This window comes from Macadamia integrifolia, chromosome 2, assembly GCF_013358625.1.
Source record: "Macadamia integrifolia cultivar HAES 741 chromosome 2, SCU_Mint_v3, whole genome shotgun sequence".
Lineage (NCBI taxonomy): Eukaryota > Viridiplantae > Streptophyta > Magnoliopsida > Proteales > Proteaceae > Macadamia > Macadamia integrifolia.
Genome location: NC_056558.1, coordinates 14,923,619 through 14,937,431, shown reverse-complemented (window position 1 = coordinate 14,937,431; position 13,813 = coordinate 14,923,619). Strand labels below are relative to the sequence as shown.

Sequence of the window (13,813 nt, the reverse complement as noted above, 5' to 3'; positions counted from 1 at the left end):
AGTGGTCCTGGTTGTCGGGTCACTGTGGCGGTTAGACATACGCCCGGCTGGTCATTAGGACAGTCGGCAACCCCAGTGGTATATTCAAGAGGGTCAATCGTACTACTTTTAAATTGCTGGAGTCAGCACCTTTATTTTCTGTCATTTACTTTTATGTTGAGAGCCGGTGGTCGGCATGCTTTAATTTTCTGAGTACTCACAGTGGGCCTTCTCCGATAGCCCTATGGGAGTCGCAAGATGGAGTTCGCGGCTCGTACCTGGAGTATACGTGCACTGTGGTTGTAGTAGCACTAAACCAAAGACTTAGTAATGTTGTTTAGGTGGATGTGATTTAAAATGAACTGCATAGCATATAGTGCATATGGTTGTGATTGTTGTGTGAACTGTTGTGTGGTCCTTCTTTTCACTTACTGAGCTAGTGAGCTCATCCCACGTGTGCACCTCTTTTAGACAATTTTGCAGGTCACTAGCCTGAGGATCAAGGGTTGGGCCCCACAATGGAATTCCCTAAGGAGGATTGGTGGGTCCCCGAGGACTATGGGCATGGCACAGATTGCACGTGCGAGGGTTGTGCTGTGGGACCACAGCAGTGACTCCATATAGGGTTACTTTATGATTCTTTTGATGATCCCTTTTGTGTACTTGATATGTAAATTGTATTCTTTTTGTGTAAATATTATGCCAGCGAGCCCACATGTACTTAACTATGTACTACAATTTGGGTATCAAGTATATTGGGATATTTACAGGTAAATTAAGTCTTCCGCTGAACTGTTGAACATTTTCTTAGTTGTGTGTATGCTGTGGTTGGATACTGTGTCAGATGATCCTGGAAGGTTTGGGTTAACTGGAGATAACCCTATCACTGGTCCGGTTCTGTGTGAACGGGGTGTGACAACTGTACTATTCATCAGTCTGGTGTACTTCTAACAGCCATAATGGTCCGCGATCGGTGCTTCCCCCCAGTGATAACCCAACATGTTGGGAAGGGTCGTAGCATGAGGGAATGTAAAATCCTAACTGCATGCTCTTATATGAGATAGTACGACTGCATAGTACCTATGCATCCCATACCACAACATATCAATGCAATCGTTTCCAAGCCGACTACAAATCATCATCATAACCCATCATTATCGAAAGTTTAAAGATACAACATGTTTATTTCCATATGCATCCATCATCAATCAAGCATATGCATGAGAATGGCACTCGAAATGTTAAGATATTATATAAATGCATAAGATGCCAAAAGAATTCCAAAAATAAGGTCAAAGTCCTCTCCTCACTTACTTATTCTTGTAGGAGAATATGCACTCATGGTACGAGTAAGATCCGGAGTGAAAACGAGTGTCTTGAAACCTAACACAAATAGGAATTTTAGAATGTCCATTTTAGAATTATAAAATGATGTAAGATATGGTCATGATGCGTATAACAACGTGAAGAAGGTTACCGTCGAGCTTGAGTCCCATTGGAGCTCATTTGGACTACAGGTGGGTCACACAGGTGGATAGGTGAACCCACCTATGCAAACTGCCCAGATAGACAACACACAAACACATATCAATGGGTCATACTGGCTGGTCTGGTAACCGTCAATCCAACCCAATAATAGACCCAGAAGCACTGGCGAGATTGGTGGGTTATACTAATGGGTCAGGCACCCGCCAGTCTTACCCGCCTGTAGGCCTAGACAAGACCGACGGGTCATACACACTGGTCTGTTACCTGCTGGTCCTACCCGTCGGTAGGTCCAAAAGCCCAGGTAAGACTGGGGGATCACACTGGCAGGTCTGATGACCCACCGATGCTACCCACCGGTGTTTCACGGGTTTTACTATTCTTCTTCCTTTCCCCCTTTTTCCTCATGGGGACCCAAGGGGGTTGTTCCCACTTCATTTCCTACACATTCTAAGCTTCATTTACTTGATTATTCCATAGATCTAAGTTATCATCAAGGTTTGGGGGAAGAAATCATACCTGAGCTCAAAAAACCCCAAAACTTGAGATTCACTTCCCAAACTCAAAATTTCACCTCAAACTCCGAATCTTTTTTCCCTTTCTCGAACCTTCAGAGAAAACACAGAAGGGTTCCATTATCCCTTTGATTTGACCACACACACAAAGGGGTTTCATCACATCTCAAGGGTTTATGGTGTTACTTACCTCCAAACGCAGATCTCAAGACACTAGACACTATTCTGACGATGAAAAAGTAAGACAATGCTCCAAAAACCAAGGGGGAACCTTCCTCCCTCTTCCTTCTCTTCTTCTTCCTCTTTTCTCCCTCTTCTTTACTCCTCTCACCAAATTATTTCTGAAATCATAAATGGGTGAGAGGGAGAGTAAATGCTATTTAAACCCTAGTGTTATAAATATCTACTAGGGCCTGTTTGGTTTTGCCTCTTTATGGACTAAAACGCATTAAATCATGATACCGGCCAAAATAGCCGACATTATCTAGCATACGGGGTCTCATTATGATGAGAAATCCAAAATACGTGTGCTCACCTGAATTGGGCTCACTGGGGCCCACATTACCCTTACAAGTGGGTCACATTGGTGGGTCTCGCACCTACCAGTGACACCAACCAGTTGGCCAAAACAAAGCCAACTTTGCCGTATATTTGGGGGAAGTGGATTCTTATGCATATCTCACTCTCACCACGTGTTGTGGGCTAAGTTCTTATCATTCAAATATGATAATATACATTTTCTATTTGTACATGGCCTTGTGATACGTGCAAGGGCACAACTTAGGCGTGCGAACCACATCAGGTACTGGCTCAATCTTGTCTGCCCACCCCACATTTGACGTCACCACGTGTTGTGGGCTAAGTTCTTATCATTCAAATATGATAATATACATTTCCTATTCGTACATGGCCTTGTGATACGTGCAAGGGCACAACTTAGGCGTGCGAACCGCATCGGGTACTGGCTCAATCATGTCTGGCCACCCCACATTTGATGTCACCCATGCAGTCATATACCATAGGGTACTGACATCAATGCTTTTCGATTCGGACCTTGCAAGACCAAACCGAACCAATCGGTCAATTTACTGGGTTTAAAGAGCTAGCCATGGGCTCTACATCTACCCCCCCCCCTCTTTAAAAATTTCGTCCTCGAAATTGAAGTTACCTAGTTGTCCAAAAAGATGAGGGTATTTGGCCTAAATTTCATCTTCTTTCTCCCAGGATGCTTCCTCAAGTGAATGATTGACCCATCACACCTTTACAAAGGCAATGGACCAGTTGCGAAGGGTCTTTATCTTCTAATCTAGGATTTCAGCAGGCTGCTCCTCAAAAGTCATATCAGCCTCTAAGAACCCTGGTTCCACAATTAGTACATGTGATGGATCATGCACATACCGCTTCAACATTGAAATGTCAAATACATTGTGTACATTGCTAAATGATGGCGGAAGGGCCAGCATATAGGCTATTAAGCCAACCTGTTTCAAGATCTCAAACAGGTCAATATATCTTTAACTCAACTTGCCCTTTCTGTGGAACCCGTGTAAGCCCTTAGTAGAAGAGATTTTGAGAAATACCTTCTCCCCCACTTGGAATTCAATATCTTTCCTGCGATTGTCTGCATAACTCTTTTGACGAGATTGGGTCGCCTTGATCTTCTTGCAGGTGACATCAACCCTATCACATGTCATATGTATCATTTCTGGCCCAAGAATTCATCGTTCTCCCACATCATCCCAATATAGGAGAGTTCTGCATCTTCTGCCATACAATGCCTCATATGGAGCCATTCCAATCGTTGGCTTGGTGGCTATTATTATAAGCAAACTCTATAAGATGTATGTTTTCTTCCCAAATACCACTTCTTTCTATGGCACAGGCCTTGAGCATATCTTCTAGTATTTGTATGGTTTGTTCAGATTTCCCATCAGTCTGTGGTTAGAAAGCAGTGCTTAGGTTCACCTGTGTTCCTATGACATGCTAAAGGCTCTTCCAGAATTTAGATGTGAACCTTAGGTCTCAATCTGACACTTACTCACTGGTACTCCTTGCAAGCGTATTACATTTTCCATGTAAATTTGTGCTAGCTTATCCATGGGGTAGGTAGTCTTGATTGGAATGAAATGAGCAGTCTTAGTGAGCCTGTCAACTATCAGCCAGATCGCATTCATTCCCCTGGGTGTACGGAGTAGCCCGGTGATAAAATCTATGGTGATCATGTTTCATTTCCACTCCGGTACCGGGAGTGGCTGAAGAGTGTCATATGGTCAATGCCACTCTACCTTGACCTTCTGACACGTGAGACACTGTGCCACATATATGACTACTGTAATCTTCATCCCTGGCCTCTAATAACTTTGCTTAAGATCTTTGTACATCTTGGTGCTACTGGGGTGAAGCATTTACTCAGAATTGTGCTTCCTTCACTATCTTGTCCTATATCCCCATGTCATTGGGTACACACAACCTACCCCAAAACAATAATGCTCCTTCACTGGCTATGGTGAAATCAAGATTGTCCATCCTTTGCTCTTGGATTTTGACTCTGATTTCCTGCAACTTAGGATCTAAAGGTTGCTTCATAATTATTTCATGCCTGATAGATGGCTGCACTTGTAGGGCCGCCAGAGATAAGGTTAGTCGCTTAATGCTATCTGACTGTTGCTCAAGCTCTAAGGTTAATCCTTTATTTAAAATGACTTCATCCATCAACATGGTCTCTTCCTTAAGTTGTGGGCTCGTGGCGAAGTAAGCAAGTGATACGGTTTGAGCTTTCCAGCTCAATGCATATGCCACCACATTGGCCTTACCTGGATGTTACTGTATTTCACAGTCATAATCTTTCATAAGTTCTAGCCATCTCCTCTGTCTCATGTTCAAATCTTACTGAGTGAAGAAGTACTTGAGACTTTTATGATCACTGAATATCTCGCGCTTCTCCCTATACAAGTAATGGTGCCAGATTTTCAAAGCAAAAATAACCGCCACCAACTCCAAATCATGAGTGGGGTAGTTCTTCTCATATTTCTTCAATTGTCTAGATGATACGCCACTACCTTGCCATGTTGCATAAGAATGCAAGTTAGCCCAATTTTGGAAGCATCAGTGTAGATTGTCATTCCACCTGTGCCTTCGAGGATTGTTAACACTGGATTGACACCAATCGGATTTTCAATTCTTGGAAACTAACTGTCTTCGCACTCCTTAGACCATTCAAACTTCATGCCCTTTCTGGTCAAACTGGTCATTGGAGCGACGATTTGAGAAAAATTCTTAATGAACCGCTGGTAGTAGCCTGCTAATCCTAAGAAACTTCTAATCTCTATAGCATTCTTATGTGCTTCCCACTCTATTACTCCTTTTACTTTTTTTGAGTCAACTTTGATTTCATTCTCAAACACTGTGTGCACTAAGAATCAAATTTGCTTCCGCCGAAATTCACACTTGCTGAATTTCACATACAATTGTTGTTCTCTTAATCTCTGAAGCACCATCCACAAGTGTTGTGCAGACTCTTCTTCAGTTTTTGAGTATATCAAGATGTCATCGATGAAAATGATGACCCACTTATCAAGAACATCATAAAATACTCGATTCATCATATCCAAAAAAGCTGGTGGTGCATTGATCAACCCAAAGGACAACACTAGGAATTCATAATGACCATACTGGGTCCTAAAGGCTGTCTTGTTGGGTATGTCTCTACTCTTTATCTTGAGCTGATAGTAATCAGACCTGAGGTCAATCTTCGAGAATACTTTAGCACCATGCAACTGATCAAAAAGGTCATCTATGCTCAGCAACGGGTATTGGTTTTTAATAGTCAATTTGTTCAATTCCCGATAATCGATGCACATATGCAAACTCCCATCCTTCTTCTTGACAAATAACACTGGGGAACCCCAAGGAGAAACACTTGGATGTATAAATCCATTTTCCAACAAATCTGTAGCTGAGATTGTAACTCCTTTAATTTGGGTGGTGCCATTCTGTACGGAGCTTTAGACACTGGGGTTACTTTGAAAATTAAATCAATAGCAAACTCTAGCTCTCTGTCAGGTGGGAGCTGGGTTAGATCATTTGGGAAGACATCGGGAAGCTCCCTAACTACATACAATTCTTCTAATGGTGTGACCTTTGCTTCCACATCTTGCACTCAAGCTAGGTAGCCCTGACATCCATCTTCCAATAATTTTACCGCCTATAAGGCAGAGATGAGAACCCATTTGGGTATTTTTATCTCATTTGCTTGATACACTAGCTCTTAACCTTCCTCACTCACCACTTTAATTTGTTTCTCGGCGCACATCATATTTTCCTGGTGAGCGGATAGCCAATCCAAGCCCAATTTGACATCAAAATTCTATATATTAAATATGATAAGTGATGAGCATATATATGTGTGAAATCTAGGGTATAAAAGCATGCACTTTATATATTTAGAATGGAGCTACTTTAGGTTTTACTCTCTTTTGGTAGGTTTTATATTTTATAGGCCTTAAGGACTATTGGGCACCGTGACTCCAATTTCACACATAAAGAGGTCCCATATCTTTTCATGGTTGTGAGGAGGACAAAATTCTGAGCAAGATGGACGTGTTGCATTAAAAGTACACACCCGTTTGGTCACCCGTACAAGTGATTATTCTTTTCGGGCCAGAAAAAGAATAATGGATCAGAACTGAATTGAGATGCAGAACCAGCCTGTTTGTTGTTGTCCCAGGTGTACAAGGAATATTTCAAATGCTAACAAGGATCGATGGACCCCCCTTAAGTGATTAACGATTCTCTTTTGGTAATAACAACTTCCTAGTATAGTTGGTGAGTTATGGTGTGCAAAAATCCCTTGCTCACTAGCAAGCATAGAAAACTCGGCCAAGTGGGTTGCGTAAGCTTGAAGAAGAGAGAGAGAAAATAAAGAGAAAAAAATAAGAAAGAAAAAAGGAAAAAAGAAAATGACAAGGAAATAAGAATATTTCCTATTTTTTCTCCATTCTCCTCCCTCCACCTTACCACAAAATCGTCCGATCCACCCTTGGACATCCTCCTCTCTCCCCTATTCCTTATAAAAGGGAGTCCACCAAACCCTAAAGGGGTATCCCTCTCTTCATCTCTTCTTCTAGGTTTTTAGTTGTGCAATTTTTTTCTCTTTAGTTCTTTGTCTTATTTTGTTTATGCAAGCACTTTTGTAATTTCTTTTTTATTAATGCAAGTCTTTTTTTTATGCTATTCAAGTCTTTATTTTTTTAAGCATTTCAAATTATTCAAAGTTGTAATTTTCAATTTCTAATTCTAGGCTTAGTTCTAGGTGACAAGAACAAGCTGTGGAGCATCTCTTTTAAGTTCAGTTTTTCTCTTCATAATTTGTTTTCTCCAAGCCTAGCAATTTTAGATTTGATTTAGTTCAGATCTAGTTTTTAGGACTGGTAGTATCTCAAATCAGTTAAGTTTTCAATTCAAGCATTGAAGTTCAAGTAAGTAGGCTTCTACATAAGTCTTCTCACCCCCCTCTCATTCCCTCTTCTTACTACTCTTTCATTCTTAAATTAGGTTTTAAATTTTCAGTTTTACATTATTGCTCTCCCTTTCCCCCAAGGTTTATGGCTAGATGCATGCATTGGCTTTGCCCCTCTCTAGCTATAGAACCATCCTTTTATTTTGATTATTTATATTGCATCCCTCCCCTAAAGTCAAGTAAAAAAGCCCTTGTAAGAGTACTCTTTGGTCAAGTAGGGAAGCTTGTATTATTTATAGTGCATCCCTTGGGCTAAGTAGAGATACCTACTGTAGACACTGAATTTTGTCACCCCCCGGCAATGATGACAATATGAAGAATTACATGTTAGACATTTTAGACTTAGAGAATTTTCAAGCTTAAAGTAGAAAATGACCATTTTTCCCTATAAACTTTCAGAAGAAAATATTTTCAAAAATTAGAATTTGATGTTATGGATTATTGTCATATTTCCCCTCTAGTCGGACATTACACTTTGATGTGAGAACTATGCGAATCGACGCCCGATTCTCTCTTTCATTATTCGATCTGGGTCCCTACTTTATGCATATTTTTGTAAAGGTTTTTGGTCGAGGCCATAATCGTGTCTTACATCATTGGATAGTGCTCGGACTGAGCTTTCAAATGACATATTACACGTCAAATTCTGACTAACGGTTTGAAAGATATGACCCCCAGAAGTTGACTCCAAAGTTCAGTATCAGATTTCATTCTTAGCAACCAATGAGTACCACATGGCGCCCAAACCCCTTTGTCCAAAAGCAAGCCTTTTTGGATAATTCTCTCTAGTTTTTTAGTCCCACATCGGAAATAAGAGAGAATTGTCTCAAGTCCTAAGGCTATAAGTATTGCCCTTCCTCTCTTCTAAGGAGGAGAAAATATTGAGAATTTGGGAGAGATGATGGTTCCATCAAGGTTTTGGCTAACTTTTTTCCTCTAAAATCAAATATTCTCCAAGTCTAAAAGTTTAACATATTAATCCTTCCTTGAGCCGGAAGATCTAGTCCGGTTCGATTTGATTTGACACTTGAAGCACAAGAGTTATCTCCCCTTGTTTTTTTATTAAAGCCGGGTTTAAGATATTTTTCTTCTCCTAATTGCAATTTAGAACTAGTTTATCTAATTTAATAGATTAGGTTCTAATTTATTAATAATTGGTTCATTTAGATTAATTAGGTTTAATTGGTTCATTTAGATTAATTAGGTTCAATTAGTTTCATTTTGGTTTAATATGGTTTATTAGATGTAACCCGATTCAATTAGGTGTATTTAGGATTAATTGGTTCATTTAGATTTAATTGGTTCATTTAGATTAATTAGATTTAATTAGTTTCAATTTGGTTTAATATGGTTCAATTCGATGTAATTAGGTTCATTTAGACTTAATTATTTTTTTTTGGTTTGTTTTAATTTAAATTGATTTTGAATTTACATTTGGCTTTATGTTTCTACGTAATTGTTAATTGTTTTATCTTTTAGATTTAGGCCCTTGGATTAGGATCCAAGAACCCTAATCCTTTCTCCCTTATCTTTATCTCTCCTCCCATCTCTTCTTCCTTTCTTTCTTCTTTTCCCTGTAGCAGAAAATCAGCCACCTCCCTCCTCTTCTTCTCCTTCCCTTCTCCATGGCTACCACCTCCCATTTCTTCTTCCAAACCTGCAACCCTTTCCTTCTTTTTCTTCTTCTTCTTCTCTTATTTTCTCTTTTACCATGGCCGAATCCTCTTCACCCCCTTCTCCTTCCTTTCTTTTTCCTTAACCGAACCTGAACCCATCTTCTCCTTCTCTCATTCCTCTTTTTCTCTTCTGTTTCCTTGCTGCTGCAACTGCTAACCAGTCCCACCGAACCTCCTTTCTCTTCTTCCTCTTCTTCTTCTTCTCATCTTCTCCTTCTCTTCTGTTCCTTGCTGCCGAATCCACCGAACCTGAACCCATCTTCTCCTTCTCTCATTCTTCTTTCTCTCTTCTATTTCCTTGCTGCTGTAACTGCTAACCAGTCCCACCGAACCTCCTTTCTCTTCTTCTTCTTCTTCTTCTTCTTCTTCTTCTTCTTCTTCTCATCTTCTCCTTCTCTTCTGTTCCTTGCTGCTGAATCCATAGACCTGCAACTACTTATTCTTCTCCTTCTTCTTCTTATTCTTCTTCTTCTTCCATGGCCGACAGCACTCACCTTCTCCTCCTCTTCTGTTTCTCTTTGCTGAACCTGCAACTCACCTCTCTCCCTTCTCTCTTTCTTGCTTCCCCTGTGACCGAAGCCTATCTCAACTGCCCCTTCTTGCTGCAAATGAAACCCATCTTCTTCTCCTTCATCCTCTCCTCTTCTCCCCCTCCTTTCTCCATAACTGAAATCACCCACTACTTCTTCCCACTTACCTTTCTCCATAACCGAAATCGAAACCACTACAGCTCCCATCTTCTTCCCTTTGCCAAAATCCATCTCCAGCCCATCGTCTTCTCTTCTTCTTCCTATTTTATTTTCTTGTTTTTTATTATTTCTTTAATTTTCTGATTAGATAGTCCATATTTGTAATACCCACAACCTGTTATTTCATTTCTATTTTCTGTGTGGAATCTTCCCCTCCTTTCGTTCTTTATTTTTATTTTATCCATTTTGGTTTGATTTCAAGTCTGTAATGTATCCGATCCTAAAATTTAGTGTTGGGATTCCCCTAATTTTAAACTTTAAAATCAAATGATTTTATTTCCCTTTTAATAATATATGGGACGTAGTTTAGGACATAGACTAGTACGGGCGTGGTTGGCCCCTCAAACCGGCCCATAGCATTAGGATGTATTTGGGGAATGGGTTTGTGTTATAATTTCTTATTTTTTAGGGCTTTTCACCCTCTTTCTTTAAATGCAATAAAAAAAATATCAGATCTTGTTTAAAATAGTGCAATTAGTATACTTGTATTCCAATTCATCCAACTTTCCCTTCTTTTAGCTTGTTTAGCTTTCTTTAATCATTCCATTTAGCTTCTTTGATTAGTTTAATTACATAAGCTCATATATCATTTTTCACTAGTGTTTTTCTTTATCGTAATTAGTTGTTTCAATTATTTAATGGGTTCAATTAATATAACATTTAGACTCTAACATAATATAGGCATAGCATAAAATAATCATTAGACATATTTAATTTAGAAGATAATTAGCATTCCATTTATTTAGTTAAAAGATTCTCTTCTCATTAGCTTAACTAGGGTTTTGAAAAATGTTTAACTCATCTTAGATTAGCATAAGGTAAACATAATTAGTGCAATTAGGTTTCATAATTAATTTAATTAAACTTTAGGTTTAGTGTAATCCTCTTATACTAGATTAGGTAGATTAGTAAAAATGCATTCATTTAATGTAATTAATCCATTTCATTTTTTTTATAAATTAATTAGGTCTCATTTAATTTATAAATCTTTTTACCAATTAGATTAAGTAGGATTGTAATAATTTATTTCACAAATTACTAGGCATTGGGATTAATCATTTTAATTAAATCAATTTAGGGTTTCATAAATTCATTAATCATCCATCTAGGTTAGGCTCAATTAATTGATTTAGTTAAAATAATTTTTTTTTAATTTGTTTTATTAGCGTAATCATTTCATTATTTGCATCATAACCTAGCTAGAAAAATTTAGACACTTGGTTTAGGGTTTTTACATATCATGCTCAGATACATAATTTAGGGTTTTCAGTGACCTTGATTTAAGACTAGTTAGTAGGGTACAAACAAACTTTGGTCAAACAAAATGAGACCGGCCTTAGGGTCGGGCAGACTGGGTGCCTAACACCTTCCCAGTCTATCACTTGACACTTATCCAGAATCTTGATGCAAACCAGCCTTATCCATTAGAGTCATTAGTCTCTCTCCCTTGATTGGGGGAGACATTTATGGGTCCTAGACCCTTTATAGGTGGCAACTCCCTTTTACTTATAACGTGTATCCCCCCTTGGCATTTGATGACCAGGGGATACTATCTCATCTCATTAGGGTCGACCCCTGGCATGTGTACAAACGCTATGTGCCATATCACGACTCGACGGAGGTCCATGATGCCTACACCTACTTGTGTGCCTCTCTTTAGCTTTTTGTTTTCTTATTTTATTTATTTACTTTTCAGCACTTTTTATTTCAGCACTTTAACTTTCAGTTATTTGCTTTTTAATTACGTGGTTTGAGTATTCAAATTCCTAGATGATGAATGGTTAGGTCGTTTAATTTTTATTACAATTTCAATTCCAATTTCCCTAGATGTGTTAGTTAGGACGTTTCTAGATGCATTTGTTTTAGGTCGGTAGTTAGAAGTAGATCACCATAATCAATCATTAAACTTTTGCATTACTAAAAGAAGCTAAAAATAAAGAGTTTGACCTGTTAGCTACACTGATCTGTACGCTTGCAGTTACTTTTAAAATTCAAATAAGTTTTTGGCGTCGTTGCCGGGGTGACAGTTTTATGTTATTTTTTTTTTTTTTTGGTAACTTTGTTTTCTTTTTCTTGCATTATTTATTGAATTTCTGAGAAGAACAATTTGCAATAATAGTTGTATCGATGGAGGTCGTCAAGCCTCACAGTATGATGAAGACAGGTTTTGCCCTGTAGCAGTACCTCAGGAATTGAGCAACCCCGGATCCCTGCCATAAGCTGCCAAAAATCCAAAAAAAAAAAATTAGAAAAAAGTTTTCAAAAAAAAAAATCATTCTTTTGTGTTTGTGGTTTGTCTTATTCTAGTTGTGGATAGTGTTATGTTGCATGAGTGCTGGGTGGGTACGTAATAATGTCAATTGGTTAGAAAGAAGAAATCCAACAAGTAGGGATCTTATACGTATACTCTCTTTAATACCTTTCATTATGGGAAACCTAGACCAACAGCAAAACCCTCCACCTAAATCTCTGAAAGATCGGTTCTACCCTGCTAAAGCAGCCCAACCATCCTGCATAGTTCTACCACAAGCCCAGGACAATAATTTTGAGCTCAAATGTCAGTACATCACTATGTTGCCCCACTTCCATGGGCTGACCTCTGAGGATGCATACCTATGTCTAAGGGAATTTGAAGAGGTATGTGTTCTAAATAAGATCCAACAGCTTACTGATGATGCTGTTAAGCTTAGGTTCATCACTTTTGCATTGAAAGACTAAGCTATGAAGTGGTTGTATGAGTTACCCATAAATTCCATAACGACATGGGAGAAATTCACAGTTGTCTTCCTCAAGAAGTTTTTTCCAACTCATAAAACCAATAAGCTTAGAAGTGATATCCTTCAGTTTAGGTAGAAGCCTAGTGAGTCCTTTTCCAAACTTATGGAGAGATTCAAAGATCTACTCCAAGAATGCCCTCACCATGGCCTAGACTTATGGTATTTATGTCAAATAATTTATGAGGGTATTGATTACCCAACTAAACGAATGATAGAATCTATGTGCCCTGGGGGATTCACATCCTTTACAGATGAAGGAAAGGCATGGGAATTCTTACTTGACTTAGTTGACAAAACCCGTGAGTGAGAATCAACCCAAGAGAGTGAAAGAACCATAGGAGGAAAGTGATATTTTGTGGATAGGATAGTAGCCAAGGAAGCCCACCTGGATAGCCTAATCAAAAGGATTGAGGCTATTGTTCCTAGAGAGCCATCACCAGTCAATTTGGTTAAGATGTGTGCTTGGTGCCATTCCCTTGAACATGTTATGGAAGAATGTCCCAACACCTCTGGGGGCACTTCCAATGACAGTATTAATGCCTTATATCAGAATAATCTATATAGTAACACTTATAATCCATGATGGAAAAATCACCCAAATTTCTCCTAGAACCAGAGCAACCAAGCAAGGCCTTCCAATTTTTATAGTCAAAGTCAACCTGAACCCCAAAGGCCACCCTTCACACAATAACCTTTTGCCCCAAATACTTTTCCTAGGCCAAATGTAGGACCTCATGCTAGTTTTCGTAGGCCTCCTCTCCTATCATCTTTTAGTAACCCCCTAGGTTTACCAACACTGGAGAGGCAAGTAGAGTAAGTGATTTGCAAAAGAATATGGCCCTCCTCATGACAAGCCATCAAAATCTTACGAGAGAACTCTCCCATGTTGTCTCAATTTTGTATGAGAGGGATAAAGGAACATTGCCTAGTCAACCAGAGCCTAACCCTAGGCATCAGCCTATCAGTTCACAAGCACCACCTAATGTATCATTGAATGTAGTACAAGGTCAGACCCAACAAGGGCCCTCCAACCAATGTCATGTGGTCTATGCCCTTAGGAGTGGTAGAGTACCAACAGAGTGTTCCTAAATCTACCCCATCTATAACTCCTGTT

At 39.2% G+C, this 13,813-nt stretch overlaps 1 long non-coding RNA gene and 1 other non-coding gene across 2 annotated transcripts; both read right to left on the bottom strand.

Annotated features, from left to right (window-relative positions):
• Positions 1–9,457: 9,457 nt before the first annotated feature.
• LOC122061251 lies at positions 9,458–9,770 on the bottom strand. The gene is made up of 2 exons (XR_006134609.1): positions 9,668–9,770; positions 9,458–9,623 (listed from the first exon to the last, which is right to left on the bottom strand). It is a non-coding gene; the product is annotated as an uncharacterized LOC122061251 (long non-coding RNA).
• A 2,972-nt stretch (positions 9,771–12,742) lies between these two features.
• On the bottom strand, positions 12,743–12,849 carry LOC122072458. The gene has a single exon (XR_006138472.1). It is a non-coding gene; the product is annotated as a small nucleolar RNA R71 (small nucleolar RNA).
• Positions 12,850–13,813: the final 964 nt, after the last annotated feature.